Source organism: Mustela erminea, chromosome 14, assembly GCF_009829155.1.
Source record: "Mustela erminea isolate mMusErm1 chromosome 14, mMusErm1.Pri, whole genome shotgun sequence".
Taxonomy (NCBI): Eukaryota; Metazoa; Chordata; class Mammalia; order Carnivora; family Mustelidae; genus Mustela; species Mustela erminea.
Window position 1 is genome coordinate 17734673 of NC_045627.1, and position 17392 is coordinate 17752064.

Here is a 17392-nt window from a genome sequence, read left to right on the forward strand (position 1 = left end):
ATTTTCTTTGATTCATTTATTGGCCTTTTCCTTACAGTCATCTCTTAGACATTTTTAACAGGTAACATTTCGCTGTGTTTTTTTTTCCTTAAATTTATTGAGGTATATTTGACATACAATATATATATTTAATAGTATTTAATATATATTTAAGGTATTTAGTATGGGGTGCCTGGGTGGCTCAGTTGATTAAGCGTCTGACTCTTGATTGTGGCTCAGGTCATGATCTCAGGGTCCTGGGATCGAGGCCCACATTGGGCTCCATGCTCAGTAGGGAGTCTGCTTGAGGTTCTCTCCTTCTCCTCCTACCCCCGCATGCTTTCTCTCTCTCTCAACAAATACATCTTTAGAAAAAATAAGTGTACAATCTGATAAGATTTATGTATTATACACTCATAAAACCACTTACAATAATAAGGGCATCCACAATCCCCCTCATTTTCTCATGGTTCTTTGCAGTCCACCCCATCACTCCTTCCACCCTTGCATCTCCAGGCGACCACTGATCTGCTTTCTGTCTCTGTAGAGACTCTTGACTTACCTAGAATTTTATATAAATGGAATCATGCAGGCTGTACCCTTTTTTTACTTCTTTCTCTCAGTCTAATTAGTTTGAAAGCTATCCTTGCTATAGTAGGTGTCAAGAGTTCATTTCTTTGTATTAATCATTAGTATTCATATATGGGTATATCACAGTGGGTTTATCCATTTATCTGTTGATGGATAATGAATTGTTTCCAGTTTGGGCTATAACAAATGGCCATTACCATTCCTGTGCAAGTCTTTATATTTCCTGTTCTCTTATTTAAATACCTGGGAATGAAATGGCTGAATCATAGGTGAATTGTAGGTTTAATTTTTTAAGAAATAGTCTAATTCTTTTCCAAATGTTTATGCCATTTTATATTCCCATCAGTGGCGTACGAGAGTTCCAGTTCCTCCACCGTCTTGCCCACGCATTGTATAGTCTTTTCATTTTAGTCGTCCTAGTCAGTGTGTAGAAGTATATTATTGTGACTTTAATTAATTTAATTTTCATGTGTCATTGTCTAGTGACAGATGATATAGAACACTATTTAAATATCTTTTTTATACATTTTTTGTACATTTTTTATTCAGTTGCTTTTTAAATTTTTGAGTCTTGAGAATTCTTTATTTAAGTATTCTAGATTCAAGTTCTTCATTAAATATATGCTTTGCAAATATTTTGTCTCAGTTTTGGCTTTTTTTTTTCCTTAACAGTATCTATTGAAGAATAGAGGCTTTTAATTTGAAGGAGGAGAATTTGCGAATTTATTTTTTGTGATTATATCTTTGGTATAACAAAGATTTTCTTCAAACTTCACTGCAAAAAAATGTTATGGACCTTAGGTTTCACCTTATGCCTATGATCCATTTTGAGTTAATTCTTATATATAGTGTATAGTATGGAAAAAGGTCATATTATACATATGGATATTCATACAGTTGTTATTCCAGAACAACTTAATGAAAAGACTGTTTTTTTCTCCACTGATTTGCCTTTGCACCTTTGTCAAAAAAACAATCACCTGTGTATGTGTGGGTTGATTTCCGGACCCTCTGTTCTCTTCCGTTAACCTAATTGTCTTACACCCATGCTACACTGTCTTCACTTCTGTCGCTTTATCATAAATCTAGAAATCAGGTAGTGTCATTCCTCCAGTTTTGTTCTTCCTTTTGAAGTTGCTTCATTAACTCTCGTTTCTTTGCATTTCCAGGTGAAATTTAGAATCAGTTTTTTCAATTGCTTCAAAATTTGCTGGGATTTTGATGGGGATTTTCTTGAATCTATAATATCAAGTTGGGGGAAATTGACATCTTTAATGAATCTAGTCTTTTGACCCAAGAACAGGCATCAAATACTAAGAAATGCTCAGGTATGAATCTGACTGTGTGTGAGTTATATACCCTGAAACCACAAAAATTGCTGAGAGAAATTAAATGTCTATATACATAGAGAGATATGCTTCAACCGATCATTTAGAAATTTTGCTATGCTTTACTTGCCTTGTAAGGTTTTTTTTCCCCCTCTTCTCTGTGTTGCAGTCCAACTTTGTAGAAATAACTTTAAAGATACAATAACTTTAAAGGTGTGCTATTTGACTCTACCTTCAGTCACTAATGAAAAAGTGATTGATGGAAAGTTTAGAAAAGAAGTGTTTACAATAAATTATTCATGGAATCATTAGGTGCTCTATGTATTCTCCAGGCACTTTGTTCTTTCTCTTCTTCCGTTTTTCTGTCTACCTTCTGGCACTTCTAGTTCTCATTAGATGGGTAGAGAGGAGAAATGGGACTGAACTCAAATTCTTTTGTCATTGCTATTAAAAGCCCTTACGGAAAAAGAGATTGAATGTTGTGTTTAGGGATTTCACTTATCTTTTTGTTCCCATTCTATGTCCTGCATTTTCATAGATGAATGACAACTGGCAATAGTAAGAAAGTACAAATAAGTGCTTTTAGCTATCCAAGGCTACCTCCTAAATTTGTTAATATGCCTTATCAGTGAATACTCAGAACATATGTGAAGTGAATTTCTCAAGAGGGAAGCCTATCTTTTTGAAGAAGATTTTTCATAATAAAAATTTAGAATTGGTCATTGGTTAAATTACCTGGTAGAGTTGGTTTTGTAGCTGTTGCAATTAAAACAAGCTATTACTGAGAGCCCTCATAAACTTCTGTGTTATTCCTACTTCAAATGAATAATTCATATGGAAACTTCCTTTTGGTTCTCATCTTGTCAAAGACTTGGTATAAATTATAGTATATATATATATATATATATATATATATATATATATATGTTACCAACACAGGGCTTTTAAGAATTGTGAGGTCTGGGGGTGCCTGGGTGGCTCAGTGGGTTAAGCCTCTGCCTTTGGCTCAGGTCATGATCTCAGGGTCCCGGGATTGAGCCCTGCATTGGGCTCCCTGCTCAGCGGGGAGCCTGCTTCCCCCTCTATCTCTGCCTGCTGCTCTGCCTACTTGTGACCTCTCTCTCTGTGTCAAATAAAAAAATAAAATCTTAACAAAAAAAAAGAATTGTGAGGTCTGATAAACTGGATGTTATTTATAAGAGTATCTTCAATAAGAGATAGTCAAACCTATATTACTCTGCATAAAATAAAGAAAGAAAATAATACATATTATGATGCAATATCCCTAATTATCTTCATTATAGTTACTTGGTTGTTCATTTGCAAATAGGTAATCAGCAAAAGACACTCAGTTATTACCCCCAATTTGTAAGGTGTTCATGCAGTTTTCCTTCATTTAGAGTATAACTGCTTACACAGTAGGTAGCATGAGGTTATCAATTCTCTGAGGGAAATTGTTGTGAACAAAGAGAAACAAACAAAGATGGGAACCCAGAAATTGTCAAGAAAAATTGTATTTGGTCTTTGAGAGGTAAAACTATAAAAAACACAACTATATAAGAGAAGAAATAGTTCAAGAGTATCAAGATAATCATTTTGCAATATGTGTGGGTATTGAATCATCATGTTATACACCTATATGTACACAATTATATGTAAATTACATCTCAATAAAACTGGACAGGAGGGGGGAGAGTACTAAGAAAGACTAAATTAAAAAAAAAAGGCTAAATTTATTCAGTAAATTCAATAAATTTATTCAATAAGCAAGTTCTGTGACATGCATCATATGACTTTTAGGGAACCTGCAAATGTCATCAAGGAATCAGTAGCCATCAGCTTGACAAATCAGAGGTAACAAATAATTGTCCACGTGATATTTAAGAAATGTATCTATCTTTAAAAAAAGAAAACTAAAAAGTGAACTTCTCTGCCAACAGTTTCTGCAAGCCTACTATGAGTTAAACCTTAGAATGCAGAGATGAAAAGTCAAGATCCTGATTTCAAGGACTGCCAGCTGTGACCAAATAAGAAGCTTGGTTAATCTTCCTCCCAAAAAAAGTGATTATAAAGCTGGAAAAAAAAAAAAAAGAAAAACTTAAGTGTTGTAGAATCAACCAAAGGCATGCGATAATCTGAGAAGCTTTATGCTTGGAAAACCATTTACTGTTGGATCTATTCATCAGAGGATGGAGACTTTACTAGCTCAAGATGTTTGAGTGGAATAACCTCAATCCAGTCATTGGCTGAACACTGAACTGTGCAGTTGCAAGGGTGACCCCTAGGAATGCAGGTTTAAAAATGAAAACAAGAATTAAAAGAAAACCAAGCATGGACATAACTAGCTATACTCCGTGGGGAGACACATTTCATTTGTGTTAGCCCAGTCAATTTGCCAAACAAACAAAACAAACAACAATACAAATCAAAAACAACCACTGTTGAGGGGGGGAATCAGAATCCAGAGTTGCTGCAATATATTATCTAAAATGTTCAGTTTACCACAAAAAGTTAAGGCAACTGGAAAGTGTGACTAAGAAAGAAAGCGGTCAGTAGAAATTATCTGAGTCTCCCCAAATGTTGGATTTAGTAGACCAATACTTCAAAGCAGCTAAATGAAATTATTTTTAAAGAATCAAAGGAAATTATGAATTCTGAATCAACAAATAATAAATCTCAGTAAGTGGATAGAAATTATTTTTTAAAGAGAATCATATGGAGATTGGGAAGTTAAAAATGCAGGACCTTATCACTGTGGAGTATTATGCCTCCATCAGAAACGATGAATACCCAATTTTTGTAGCAACATGGATGGGACTGGAAGAGATTATGCTGAGTGAAATAAGTCAAGCAGAAAGAGTCAATTATCATATGATTTCACTTATTTGTGGAACATAACAAATAGCATGGAGGACATGGGGAGTTAGAGAGGAGAAGGGAGTTGGGGGAAATTGGAAGGAGAGGTGAACCATGAGAGACAATGGACTCTGAAAAACAATCCGAGGATTTTGAAGGGGCGGGGGGTGGGAGGTTGGGGGAACCAGGTGGTGGGTATTAGAGAGGGCACGGATTGCATAGAGCACTGGGTGTGGTGCAAAAACAATGAATACTGTTACGCTGAAAATAAATTAAAATAAACAAGAAAAAAAATGCAGGACCTGAAATGAAAAATTTAGAGTGATTCAAGAGCAGATCTGGGATGGCAGGAGAAAGAATCTGAGAATTTGAGACTGATTAATAGGAATTATCCAATCTGAAGCACACATAAAAGGTACTGAAGAAAAAGTAAGTGTGCATTAGAGATTTATAGGGCAACAACAAAAATACCAACATACATGTGATGGGAGTCCCAAAAGGAGAAGAAAGAGAGAAAACAGCAGAGCAAAAAGTTTGTTGAAATAATGGTTCAAAACTTCCCAAATTTGAAAACTACCTTTACAGATCCAAGAAACTTAACGAATCCTATGAAAAATAAACACAAAATTATCCACGCCTAGCCACATCATGGTCAAACTCTGGAAAGCCAAAAAAAGAAAATCTGGAAAGCAGCAAGAGAGAAACAGATCATTACCTGAAGATCTGGTGCACTTAATGATTGACTTCTCATCTGAAAGAACAGAGTCCAGAAAACAGCTGAAGGATACACTCAAAGTGCTGACAGAAAAAAATATATATACCAAGAATTATATATCTGCAAAACTTACCTTCAGAAATGAAGAAGAAATAAAATCATCCTCAGATTTAAAGAAGAAAATAAAAATACTGGGAGAACACATCGGTAGTAGACCTGCCTTTGGAGAATACAACAGGAAATCATTTGGGCTGAAAGGAAGTGATACCAGAAGAGAACTCAAATTCACAGAAAGAAATGGAATGACTAGAAATACGAAATGTGTAGGTTAATATAAAAGGCTCTGTAAGTATATTTTATCATTTCTTCTAATGACTTCTTAAAAAGGCATAATCTGTAATTTAAATATCATAATATTAATTACTATATTTGCATATATAGGTACACATTCATATATAGGTAATATTTATAACAATAATAGCACAAAATGGTTAGGAAACGGAGCTATAAAGGATCCAGTTTTCTATATTTTACTGCAATTAATTGACTGTTAGTCTGCCGTCAGAATGTATATTGTAACTCTAGAGCATCCATAAAGACAATAATTCGAGTAAAATCACAGAAAAATCAACAAGAGAGTTAGAATACCACACTAAAAATACACTTAACCAAAAATAAATGAGGAATAGAACAAAAAAAAGACAGGATATATATAAAAAACAAATAGCAAAATGAAAAAAATATAAATCCAACCATGTACATTAAATATGAATGGTTTAAACATCTTGGCAGACTAGATTTAAAAAGCAGGATCCAACTATATGCTGTCTACTAAGACCACAAATTAGATTCAAAGATATAAATTTATTTACATAAATGATGGAAAAAGATATATTATACAAACAGTAACCATAAGAAATATATAGTTATTATAATGATATCACACAAAATAGGCTTTAGAACAAAAAAATATTGCTGGAGAGAAAGAGGAGTATTTCACGATGACAAAAGGGTCAGTAGACCAGGAAGATACAAAATTATAAGTATATATACACACACCTAACAATAAAGTGCCAGAATACGTGTAGCAAAAGCTGACAGAATTGAAAGGAGGAATAGAACAAATCATGGAAATGAATTGGTTATTTTAAACCAACTAAAAACATACCAATATCTGGATATGACCAGCCATCTCTTTGTTAAAATAATGTTATACTAGACCAGTATAAGTTCTATTTGCAATATATGTAATACACACACACACACACACACACACACACACACACACACACAAGTACTGGAATGAACAATATAGATTTCAGTCTCATAAGAATCCTAAAAAAGCATGAACTTGATTAAAGGTTTCTCCTAAGTCTTACAGAGGTAGGAATTTGACTAAAGTCTCATAATAATATTAGAGAAGTATGAACATTACAAAAGGTTTCTCCTAAATGATAATTACCCATGGTTAGGCATCAACTTTGAAGAACCTATCAAATTCAGCCCACAGCCATGTCAAAGAACTTGTACTTAATTGATGACCCAGGAAATAGCACTCAGAATATGCTTACCAGATTTAAAGGTCCCATATGAAATGACATTTCTAATGCTCTCAAAGGGTGAATTAAAATTCAAAATATGTTATAAATAGGAAAATAAGCCCACACAAATTAAATGAAGTCCTGGCAAAGCAAGTAGAGTACAAAAAATGCAGTAATGTAAGAATATGCTGGATTAAGACTGACTCGTCATAAATTTAAAAGAAAAAGAGCTTAAATAATGGGTGAACACTTGATGAATGTAAAAAGCTGATACAATGCAAGACTCTGTTTTTTAAAATGCAACATACAAGTTTTAAAAAGGAATGTTTTTATTAAGATGGGTTGGTGAATTTTTCTTCATAGGTTGTATCCATTTATTTCTATTTACCTTTAAAAAAGGAGAAACGAAAAGAAAATACAGAGAAGAATGGCTGATATGAAAAGATAATGAATGGAAAATAGGTCCTTTGAAAGGGTAGAAAAAAAAGATATCTGGGTTCCTCTTCCCCTAATGGGAAAGAGTAAGAGACGGCAGCATAATTTTCAAGTTCTCGAGTTTTAATATTTGTAGGTTTTTACAAAGCAACTAGGTAAAAATCTAACCAAGGGAAACATCAGTCTGAGGCGGGTGGTGTACCACGTGACCTCCTCTGATTCCATGCATGTATTCAACAGATCTGCATTAGGTATTCAACAGATCTGCATTAGGTGTCCCCGTGACCCTAAAATCCCCCAGCTGTGAGGCAGAGACAGGGGCAGTGCCCACCTCACCAGCAGGTCGTGGGAATTAAGTGGGGTGGGGGGTGTATAGAGAGCCTTTAGTCCAGTGCCAGGCATGGATGGTGACTGAGTCAGATGCCACTGATGGCTGTCTCTGAGTCCCCATCATCACTGTCACCCCATCACCATCACCGTCCTGTTTAGCATCTTCCTCTCCTTCGTAACCATCACCATCATCCCCACTGCTCTCTACGGCCCCGTCATTTCTGGCCTCCAGGTTAGGAATTCTGCAAGGTGATAAGCACATATTTGGTTGCTCTGTGAGTCGGTTTTTTCTGTGAACAAGTCCTGAATGCTACCGTTTAAGGGGCAAATCTAGATGTGGAACAGGTCCAGATTTGTTGTTAGTTTAGGTCACACCGTGTCATTCTCCTCTTCATGCTGTAATAATAGATAGTTAGCCATCATTTAATGACATTGATGCAAAAATGTAATTTGCTGGAATTATTCTCACTGGGGCTACTCCAAGAACTTGAGTTCCATTTATATTATAGCAAATTAATTGCTTGGATAAAAAAGTCACACTAGTGTGGCATTCTTACCTTTTGTGGCGAAGGAATACAGCAGAAAGCACTTAGACATATCCCTGTTCAAAAACGATTGAATTCAATTGGAATTCAGCTAGCATTGCTTCTCGCCTTTGCTGTTTTACCGGGCTTTGCGCTTTGCATGTTTGATGAACGCTGGTCTGCTGGTAAACAAGGAATGGAGATCTGGCCCCTCTTCTCTGCCTCTAAACTCCATTTGTGCAGGTTTTAAAAAAAAAATGATGGAAAGAATTTGGCCATCTTTTTATTATTGCTAAATACTTAACATCTGTGGAGAAGAGATTTGTGTTGCAGAAATGTTCTTAGCAATTTAGGGAGATGGCTTCTATTTTTGTCCAGACTTTGGCTTTGAAATGTTATTGGATTGTTGATTTAGGAAGTGGCTTTGACCAGCATTCCTCAAGAGAAAGGAATAGTGTGTTTCCATATGTCACAGATTCATGTTGGTGGGCGTGGAAGCTCGTTTTAGATTCACCATTGTCCTCTTCCTAGCACGATGCATTCCACTAAGGTTAAGGGTAGTGCCCAGTGAATGATGGAGTCATTCCTCGGCACGTCTGTGGACCGGGGCCTTCCTGCAAACTGCCTGCTACCCATCAATGACAAGATAAATCAGGTACTCAGAGTATGTGCTTAGAACCTTTCATAGTAATGGCATATAGGCATGACATTCAAACATATGCTTTTCTATCTAGCGGAAATCTTACTTACTAATTGATTGAAAGTAAAAAAAAAAAAAAAAAGAAAAGCAGTCACAATAACCAAAGCACAAACAAACAAAATTCTTGTTCTTTATCTTAATGACCTACAGAACACCAGTTCTGTGGGATATGAATAGGGAATAAGGTTAGGACAAAAGGGCATACCATCCTTCAAGAGGATTGGGAGGAACTGATCGAGTAAGTCGGGTAAATTCATGTCTTCAGGGCTCCTCCGAGACTGCATTGTTAACCTCCAGGAGAGGGGTAGGATAAGCCTCTGATCTCATAAAACCCTGCATTTGTACATTACCTGCAACAGGGACTGTCCTAGGAAGACCTTTATGAAGAGTTAGTAGCCCATAGCTGTCCTTTTTTTTTTTTTTTAAAGATTTATTTATTTACTTATTTGAGAGAGAGAGTGAGGGAGAGTGAACCTCAAGCAGCCCTCGTGCTGAGGGAGGAGTCTGAGGTGGGGCTTGGTCCCATGATCCTGAGATCATGACCTGAGTGGAAATCAAGAGTCAGCATCTCGACCGAGGGAGGCACCAGGCACTCCTATTCCGAGGCTGTCTTAAACTTTGCACTCTCTTCTTACACAGCATTAGGGCAGCCCCATAGTTCTTCAAACTTAATTTTTCCCTTATTTAAAAATTCTTGAAACCCCTGTAATCATGTTACCATTTTTCTGGTATCATGGGTTACTTTTCATTTAGTTAAAAAAAAAAAAACAAACTGACCAGTTGATCAAAAAGAGACAAAGTCCCAGCTCCTAGAAGCCAGGGACTACATTTCTCCTATGATTTCTGAATCATCCCAGAGAACGTGGGAAGGGCCTCGGCAGATTATGTGAGGGATGACTTGGCAATAATTGTGTTGGAAAATACTTCTTGGCAAAGGAAAGTGAGATTAGGAACTGAACGGATGCTGGAATGAATCAGATACAAAAGGTTTTTTTCGTGCCACTCAAAGAAGGTAGAGGGAAAAAGATAGGGCAACTGAGGGTTAAAAAAAAAAAAAAAGTCATCGAAAATGTGCTTTAAAAAAACAAACATAAAAGTGGTCCTTGAACCCTGTTGGATATCAGCGTTCTGAGGCCAAGGTCTAACGGGAGCAGAAGGTTGTAGGGAAGAGATAACTTCCCTTCCCGGTAGATCCAGCCTCTCCTTTAGCTAGCACATTATCCGTTCCAGTTTCCTTTTTCTTGAGCTTCATCTCGTTTAAGCAGCTCTGATGAGTGCTGGCCGTCTCTCTTGTTGCCGGGTGTTAATAGAGTGCAGAGCAGGTGAAAATCTCGGGGACATTGGACATGGTCCGCGAACACGTAAGCGCAGGCTGGAGTTTGGAAAAGCCGCATAGAATGCTGGTGAGCTCTCGTCCCTGTGTGCCCAGCTGGCATCCTCATCCTCTCACGCCACCTCGCGGCCCTTTCTTTACATCCTCCTGAAACTCAGCCTTATTTTCCCCACCATCCCGGCCCGAGGCCTTCAAGAGAGCGCCTCAAGTACACACAGCGTTTTCGGGGAGGGGAGGGGCGTGGGAGAGAAACTGACAACTCGACACTGTCTAGTAACTTTTTACTTTCCACTTCCCTGTTTTTGCAAAACGTCTTAAACAAGGTAACTGATTTCCTGGCCACCTCCGCTGTCCTTCGTCTCCGGCATCTGGCTTTCCCATCTGGACAGCACCCACCGCGACTGACTTGACTGCACCAGCCTGGCTGCCCGGTGCTTAGCGCGTGATGCTTCATTGCATTCTTAGGACAACCCTCAGGTCTTACTCCTACTGCAGTGTTACCGGTGGGATGTTTAGATGAAGCAGCTTGCTCTGCACAGCGGCCCCTGTGGACCGGGCTGGGATTAAGCTACCTCTTTGTTTACCCCAAAGTGCCAGGAAAAATTTTCCAACTTGGAGAGGCATTATTATTATTCATTTAATGCACCTGCTTTTAGCTGGGAGCATCACCACCTTCCCGGGGGGGGCGTTTGCAGGTTTGTAACGGTATTTGGGTATCTCAAGGTGAGAGCTGAGAATGCTCCTGGGTTCTAGTAGCTAGAAAAAGGAGGAGGACCACGGTGAGAAATGCTGAGGACCACCTCATGGGACAAAAGATTATCCTGCCTCAAATGCCGATAATGCCCGGCTCGGAAACAATGGTAATGGATGAGAATCTAATAATGGATTCGGAAAACCTAAATAACTTCCCCGAATCTAGAGCCATAAATCAAACTGATCTCTGTCTGGCCCTAAAGCTTATGCCCTGTTCACTCTCTTCAACAGAACATTAAAATATTATGTATAATTTGATTTACTCTCTGAATTATCATATTTTATATGTAGCATCTCAAATATAATTTATTTAGAGAATAGTTAACTAATTTCCTGATTGAATGTTCTTTTAATACATTTAACGGAGATAGCATGTATCATAGTATTTGCCAGATTTTCAGAAGGATGCTGAAACTTAATGAAAGAAATCATCAACACTGTATTAGATTAAGAGAGCTGCGTATTCTGGAACATGCTGCTTCTCCACTGTCGGCCAGGAGGGGAAAGGACTCCTATAGGGAAGGAGAAGGATGCGGGAGGGGGAGGCGAAAGCCAGGTGAAGAGGTTAGGAGAGAAAACCAAAAACAAAAAATCCTTGGATTTTTTATTTCATTCGGCTTATGTCCTGAGCTCTGGGCTGTCACTAGCAACGTTTGCTTCCTCTGGAACTTTGCTTTTAAAAACGTTCATGAACGTTCTAAAGGGCTGCCCAAACTTAAATAAAACTCTCTGCTTTCTCCATATATAAAGGCATCTTTTAATGTGCTCATTTCCAAAATATATGTCATGTATTTTTTGTAGCAGTCGTGGGTTGTGCTGGGCAAAGACCTTGTCATTCTTGGTTAAAAGAGCTTCGGCCTCATCAGATCGCACACAGGGCCATGCACTTGGACATCCTCGTCGTCTGCAGATTTTAGCCATCCTTTCCTAACAGAAAGGCCACACACACACACACACACACACATATAGCCACCCAGAAAAATGTCGTAGTTTTAGCCTCACTCCATGCCTACCATGGAGACTCCCATCCTGAATTGGAAAAAAGGACGAAGAAAAAAACAAAACAAAACAAAACAAAACAAAACCCCTGTATCTATTGGTTTCTATAGTTTTTTCCTCCCTCTTTTCACAACTTGAGATATATTTAAATTCCCAGTGTATTCCCAGTGTAAATGACTTTCTGGGCACCAGAGAGAACAGAGAATCTCAAACTTTAGTGGTGAGAATATCTGGGGAGCTTGTAAAAAATGCAGATTTCCAAGCCCTGCACTAGAGACTTGAATTTGGTAGCTCTTGGGGGGTGTAATAGGCTTTGTCGACAAGCTCCTCAGGGGATGGAGGGCGGCTCATGAACCAAACTTGGATGATGGTTCATTCGGCACTTGGTAGGCCCTTGATAAACAGTTGGTGAATGGATCCGGAGGCTCTCCTGGCAGGTCTGTTGGTATCGGGAGGCTGTTACTTTTAACCACATGGGCTTACGATCCTAGAGGACTCTAGGATTCTAGCCCCTCAGCTTTGTCCCCATTTTCAGTGACTTTGAAAGTTGGCTGCTTTTCACAGTCTCCTGCACAGGCCCTCTCCATTCCCACTGCTTCAGGCCATCTTGTCCCACGGGGTGTTAGCAGGGTCCCCAGGCTCCAGAATCTTCCCTCCAGCTTATCTTTAAAACCACTCCCACGTGCGTTATCCTCATCCCCGTGCTTCTGTGCATTGAACCTCTCCATGGTTCCTCTTCATGGTTTGGGCCAAGCTACTTTTCCACTTGACCTCTCGCTCCTCTCCTTCCCTTTAATGCTACTGGTTTGCACTCTTGTCCCTAAGTGTGGGTTGTGCATTTCCACCTCTCTGTCTTGGCTCATGCATCTCCCCGGGGGCAGAAAAGGGTTAACTCAGCAGGCCTGTGTCATTCAGACCCCACACTTGCCAAAGAAATGTGTCTTTAGGACTAGCCCTTGGCCAGCTCCCAAGAGATAACCTCTGAGCCCCTGAAATATTCTTCTTCATAAGAGTGTCTTTGTGTACCGAAGTCCTGGGGTCATGCTGTGTATATGCTGTGTATATGCTGTGTATACGTGTGTGTATGCTGTCACGTTTCTCTTTGTATGCGTGTGGTATATACTGTGCCCAGCAGTCTCGCTTTTTAGAGTTTAGTCTTTAAAAATCACACAAGGGTAAACTGTGTGTTGCGGTCTTGTTTGTTGAATCAGAAATCGGAAATAACTCAGCTATCCACTGATGACAATATTAATGGAGTAAGAATTCCATAGGAGAAATAGTGATAGAACTCCCAATTACTGAGCCCATTCTGTTTCAGCCCTGTGCTAAGGGTTTTACTTACAGTATTTCACTTTCATTTATAGCAAATCCTCTGTAAGTTAACCCCACTTAGACAAACACTGAGACACCTAGCGGTGAAATGAGGTCACGTGGCCAAGATTGGTATGACTGTACCCGTCAGTTCACAGGAGGGTAGTAAAGAGTGATTATGACAGAGTCATAGAGCCCTGTGTGCTGGCACGGAAGGATGCTTATGGCACATTATTAAGCCTAAAGAGGAAAAATCATGAAATCATTTGCATGTTACCATCTTGTAAGCCATACATACATGTCTATGCATATTGTGTAAAAGCTATGTTCAACATATATATTAAGAGTAATTTTTAGCTGTAAAAAAATCTAGTAAATGAAACAAAGCACAAAGAAGAAAGTGATGGTCCATGGCCTGATCCATTATTTCCTTAGAGCAGCATTTCTTTTCTGGGTCCTAAGACCAGATCATACCAGCAGACCTGAGAGACCTTGGTGCTAGCAGGCTTTTTCAAAGAAGAGAAGAAAAAGAAAAGTATTGTTGTTGAACTAAATTTAACAAACACGTGTCACATCCTCTCCTTGTTCTGGATTTCTGTGATATTGTGATTGTCTAACTCTTATACAAGTTGACCGTCCCTCCCGGGGCAGCCCGCGGGATGGAAGGTGACTGTTGCTCCCCACCTCATGGCGGGAACCTGGGCGCTAGCCACAACTGTTTTCTCATCTCTTCATCCAAAAACAAATCAAGAGTTCCAGTTTATTGTCCCAGTATTTGTACCTTCGAGTACCACCTGAGCCCACATGCCCAGGCAGTGACTATGGAGAGGGGGATAAGAAACCCTGATCGGTTGACCTTGGTCATAAGTTGGACACTGTGGCCAGGGTACTGAGCTCTGTGATGGCCCAAATGGCATGAATCACCAATATCTGAGTTGGGTAAATTAGTTGCACCTTGGAAAAGAGAGGAGGGAAAAGATGGCAAAATGGAAGACGTCTTTATATGTGGCCATATTCTCTTCCTGTACTCTGGTTGGAGCTCCTTCCTGTTTCATACAAACATGTGTTACGTGTTCACACCATATATTCCTTCTCATATTTACTTTTTAAGTTAATATATATTATGAACATTTATTTCCCATTGATATTATTCTTCAGAAACATGAACTTTTAGAGCTGCTTCATGTTCCGTTTTATGAATGAAGTAGATCTATTTGTTTTTCAAATTTTATTTTAAAGTCTAGTATAGTTAACGTACAGTGTAGTGTTAGTTCCGAGGGTACGATATAAGGATTCAGTGCTTCCATATGTCAGCCGGGGCCCATCACAAGTGCACTCCTTAATCCCCATCTCCTATTTCCCCCATCCCCGACCCACCTCCCCTCTGGTGACCATCAGTGTGTTCTCTGTAGTTAAGAGCCTATTTCTTGGTTTACCTTTCTCTCTCTCTCTCTCTTTTTACTTTGCTCATTTGTTTTGTTTCTTAAATTCCACAAAGAAATGAAATTATGTGGTCTTTGTCTTTCTCTGACCGACTTACTTCACCTAGCATTATACCCTCTGGATCCATCCATGTTGTTGCAAATGGCAAGATTTAGCTCTTTTTTATGACTGAGTAATATTCCATTCCATATACCACATCTTCTTTATGTCTTCATCTAGTGATGGACACGGGGATCATTTCCATAATTTGGCTATTGTAAACAATGTTGCTATAAACTTAAGAGTGCATATACCCTTTTGAATTAGTGATTTTGTATTTTTTAGGTAAATACCCAGTAGTGCAATTACTGGATCATGAGGTAGTTTTTTTTTTTTTTTTTAACTTCTTAAAAAAAATTTTACTTATTTGAGAGAGAGAGAGTATGTGTGTGCATAAACAGGGGCAGGGGCCGAGGGAGAGGGAGAAGCAGACTCCCTGCTGAGCAGTGAGCCCTATTCGGCGCTCCATCCCAGGACCTCAAGATCATGACCTGAGTCAAAGGCAGACGCTTAACTGACTCAGCCGCCTAGGCATCCCTATTTTTAACTTTTTGAGGAGCCTCCATACTGTTTTCCACAGTGGGTGCCCAGTTTACATTCCCACCAACAGTGCACAATGGTTCCCTTTTCTCTACATTCTCGCCAACACTCATGTCTTGGGTTTTTTATTTCAGCCGTTCTGACAGGGGTGAGGTGCTATCTCATTGTAGTTTTGATTTGCATTTCCCTGATGATCAGTGATGTTGAGCATCCTTTCTTGTGTCTTTTGGCCATCTGGATTTTTGGAGAAGTGGCTGTTTATGTATTTTATCCATTTTTAACTGGATTATTTTTGAGAGTGTTGAGTTATATAAGTTCTTTATATATTTTGGATAATAACCCTTTATCCGATAGGTGATTTGCAAATATCTTCTTCCATTCAGTAGGTTGCCTTTTCATTTCATTGATCATTTTCTTTGCTGTGCAGCTTTTTATTTTGAAGTAATGCCAATAGTTTATTCTTTCTTATTTGAATGAACTATACTCTATGAGTAGAGTATATTCCTCTATTGTTAGGCATTTAGCTTGTCCCTAATTTTGATCTTATAAAGCTCTGGTTTGGGGCGCCTGGGTGGCTCAGTGGGTTAAAGCCTCTGCCTTCAGCTCAGGTCATGATCCCAGGGTCCTGGGATCGAGCCCCGCATCGGGCTCTCTGCTTAGCAGGGAGCCTGCTTCCTCCTCTCTCTCTCTCTCTGCCTGCCTGCCTGCCTGCTTGTGATCTCTCTGTCAAATAAATAAATAAAATCTTAAAAAAAAAAAAAACCAGAACTCTGGTTTTTACATTTAGCATCAAGAATTCTTCTTGGTTCTCAACATTCAGCATCACAAAGAACACACATGACACATTCTACTCAAAGTTGTGTAGAACGGGAACAGAGCTTGCTGGAAGGGCAAAAATGGATACTCCTTGCAGTGGTCCACAGAAGTTCATGTGCAAAGAGATGAAATGCACATCGAGTTAAGCACAGGAACTGTCCTGGTTTAGAAGCCTTATGCCTCCCCAGGGAACCATAACTCTGACAACAGTTTCACTGGGACAAGTTTCAGGGTCCTTATAAAGGACATGTTCAGTTATAAGAGCACATGCTCAGAGAAGCTCAGAGCTATGGTTCCTATCCGTTATTTATAGTTCCCATAGCCTAGATGCCACTCAGCACAGCCCACGGTCAGGTTTACTATAAGTCATGTTGACTAGTTGTCAACATACTTGATGCGCCCTTTCCTCAGGTTACCAGGTAAATGAAGGTCAAATTCTCATGCGGAAATAGGGAAAAGCTTTATAAACCCTTTACCCACAAACATTTTAAACATAAATCACTTAAAAATGGGAATATTGAGTCCAAGAGAATTAACAATTTAAAAATCCCTAATGCATACAGAGAAATTATTGGCCAGAAAGGTAGACCGGATTAAAATGCTGCTGGTGGTACACCTATCAGGGTTGTACCTCCACCTGACTTTCCGGCATCACTTCTTTCACTTTCTACCTGAATGCCACTTTCCCTCTGGCCCCATGAGCCTCTTGACCATTTCACTCATTTCATTCACATCTCTTGCTTAGCCTTGTCCTCTAACTGGAATGTTCTATCATTTCTCTGCCTGGTCCTACCTGATTTCCCTTTAAGGGTATTCTAGAAATGTCATCTCTCAAAATGATCTCCAGACACTGCTTCCTCTCGACTTTTTCCTAAGTAGCATTCTTGACTCACCTCTGTCCTTCCCAAAGCTTTTTGTTCTGAAGGCTACTTTAATGCTTCTCAGGTTATCTTACTGCCTTATTGTTCATACTAGAATATGAACTCCTTATAGTTAGAATCTACATTTGTAATCCTCTAGCTCAGAGCACTTTGAATAGCCTATAATGGTCTTTTAAAAATGTTTGTTGAAGAGCATGGATTAGTTTAACAATCAAGATTTATTGAACAGTTCTTCTAGGGCGGGCACTCTTAAAAGTACTCCATCCCTGGCATCTAGA

General features: G+C 39.0%; 1 protein-coding gene and 1 long non-coding RNA gene across 7 annotated transcripts in view; both read left to right on the plus strand.

The window, feature by feature from the left end:
* RNLS (renalase, FAD dependent amine oxidase) overlaps window positions 1-17392 on the plus strand; it is a 263258-nt gene that overhangs the window by 98945 nt on the left and 146921 nt on the right. The gene's annotated exons all lie outside the window — the stretch shown is intronic.
* LOC116573366 lies at window positions 311-4006 on the plus strand. Its single transcript, XR_004278738.1, has 2 exons — window positions 311-1898; window positions 3839-4006. It is a non-coding gene; the product is annotated as an uncharacterized LOC116573366 (long non-coding RNA).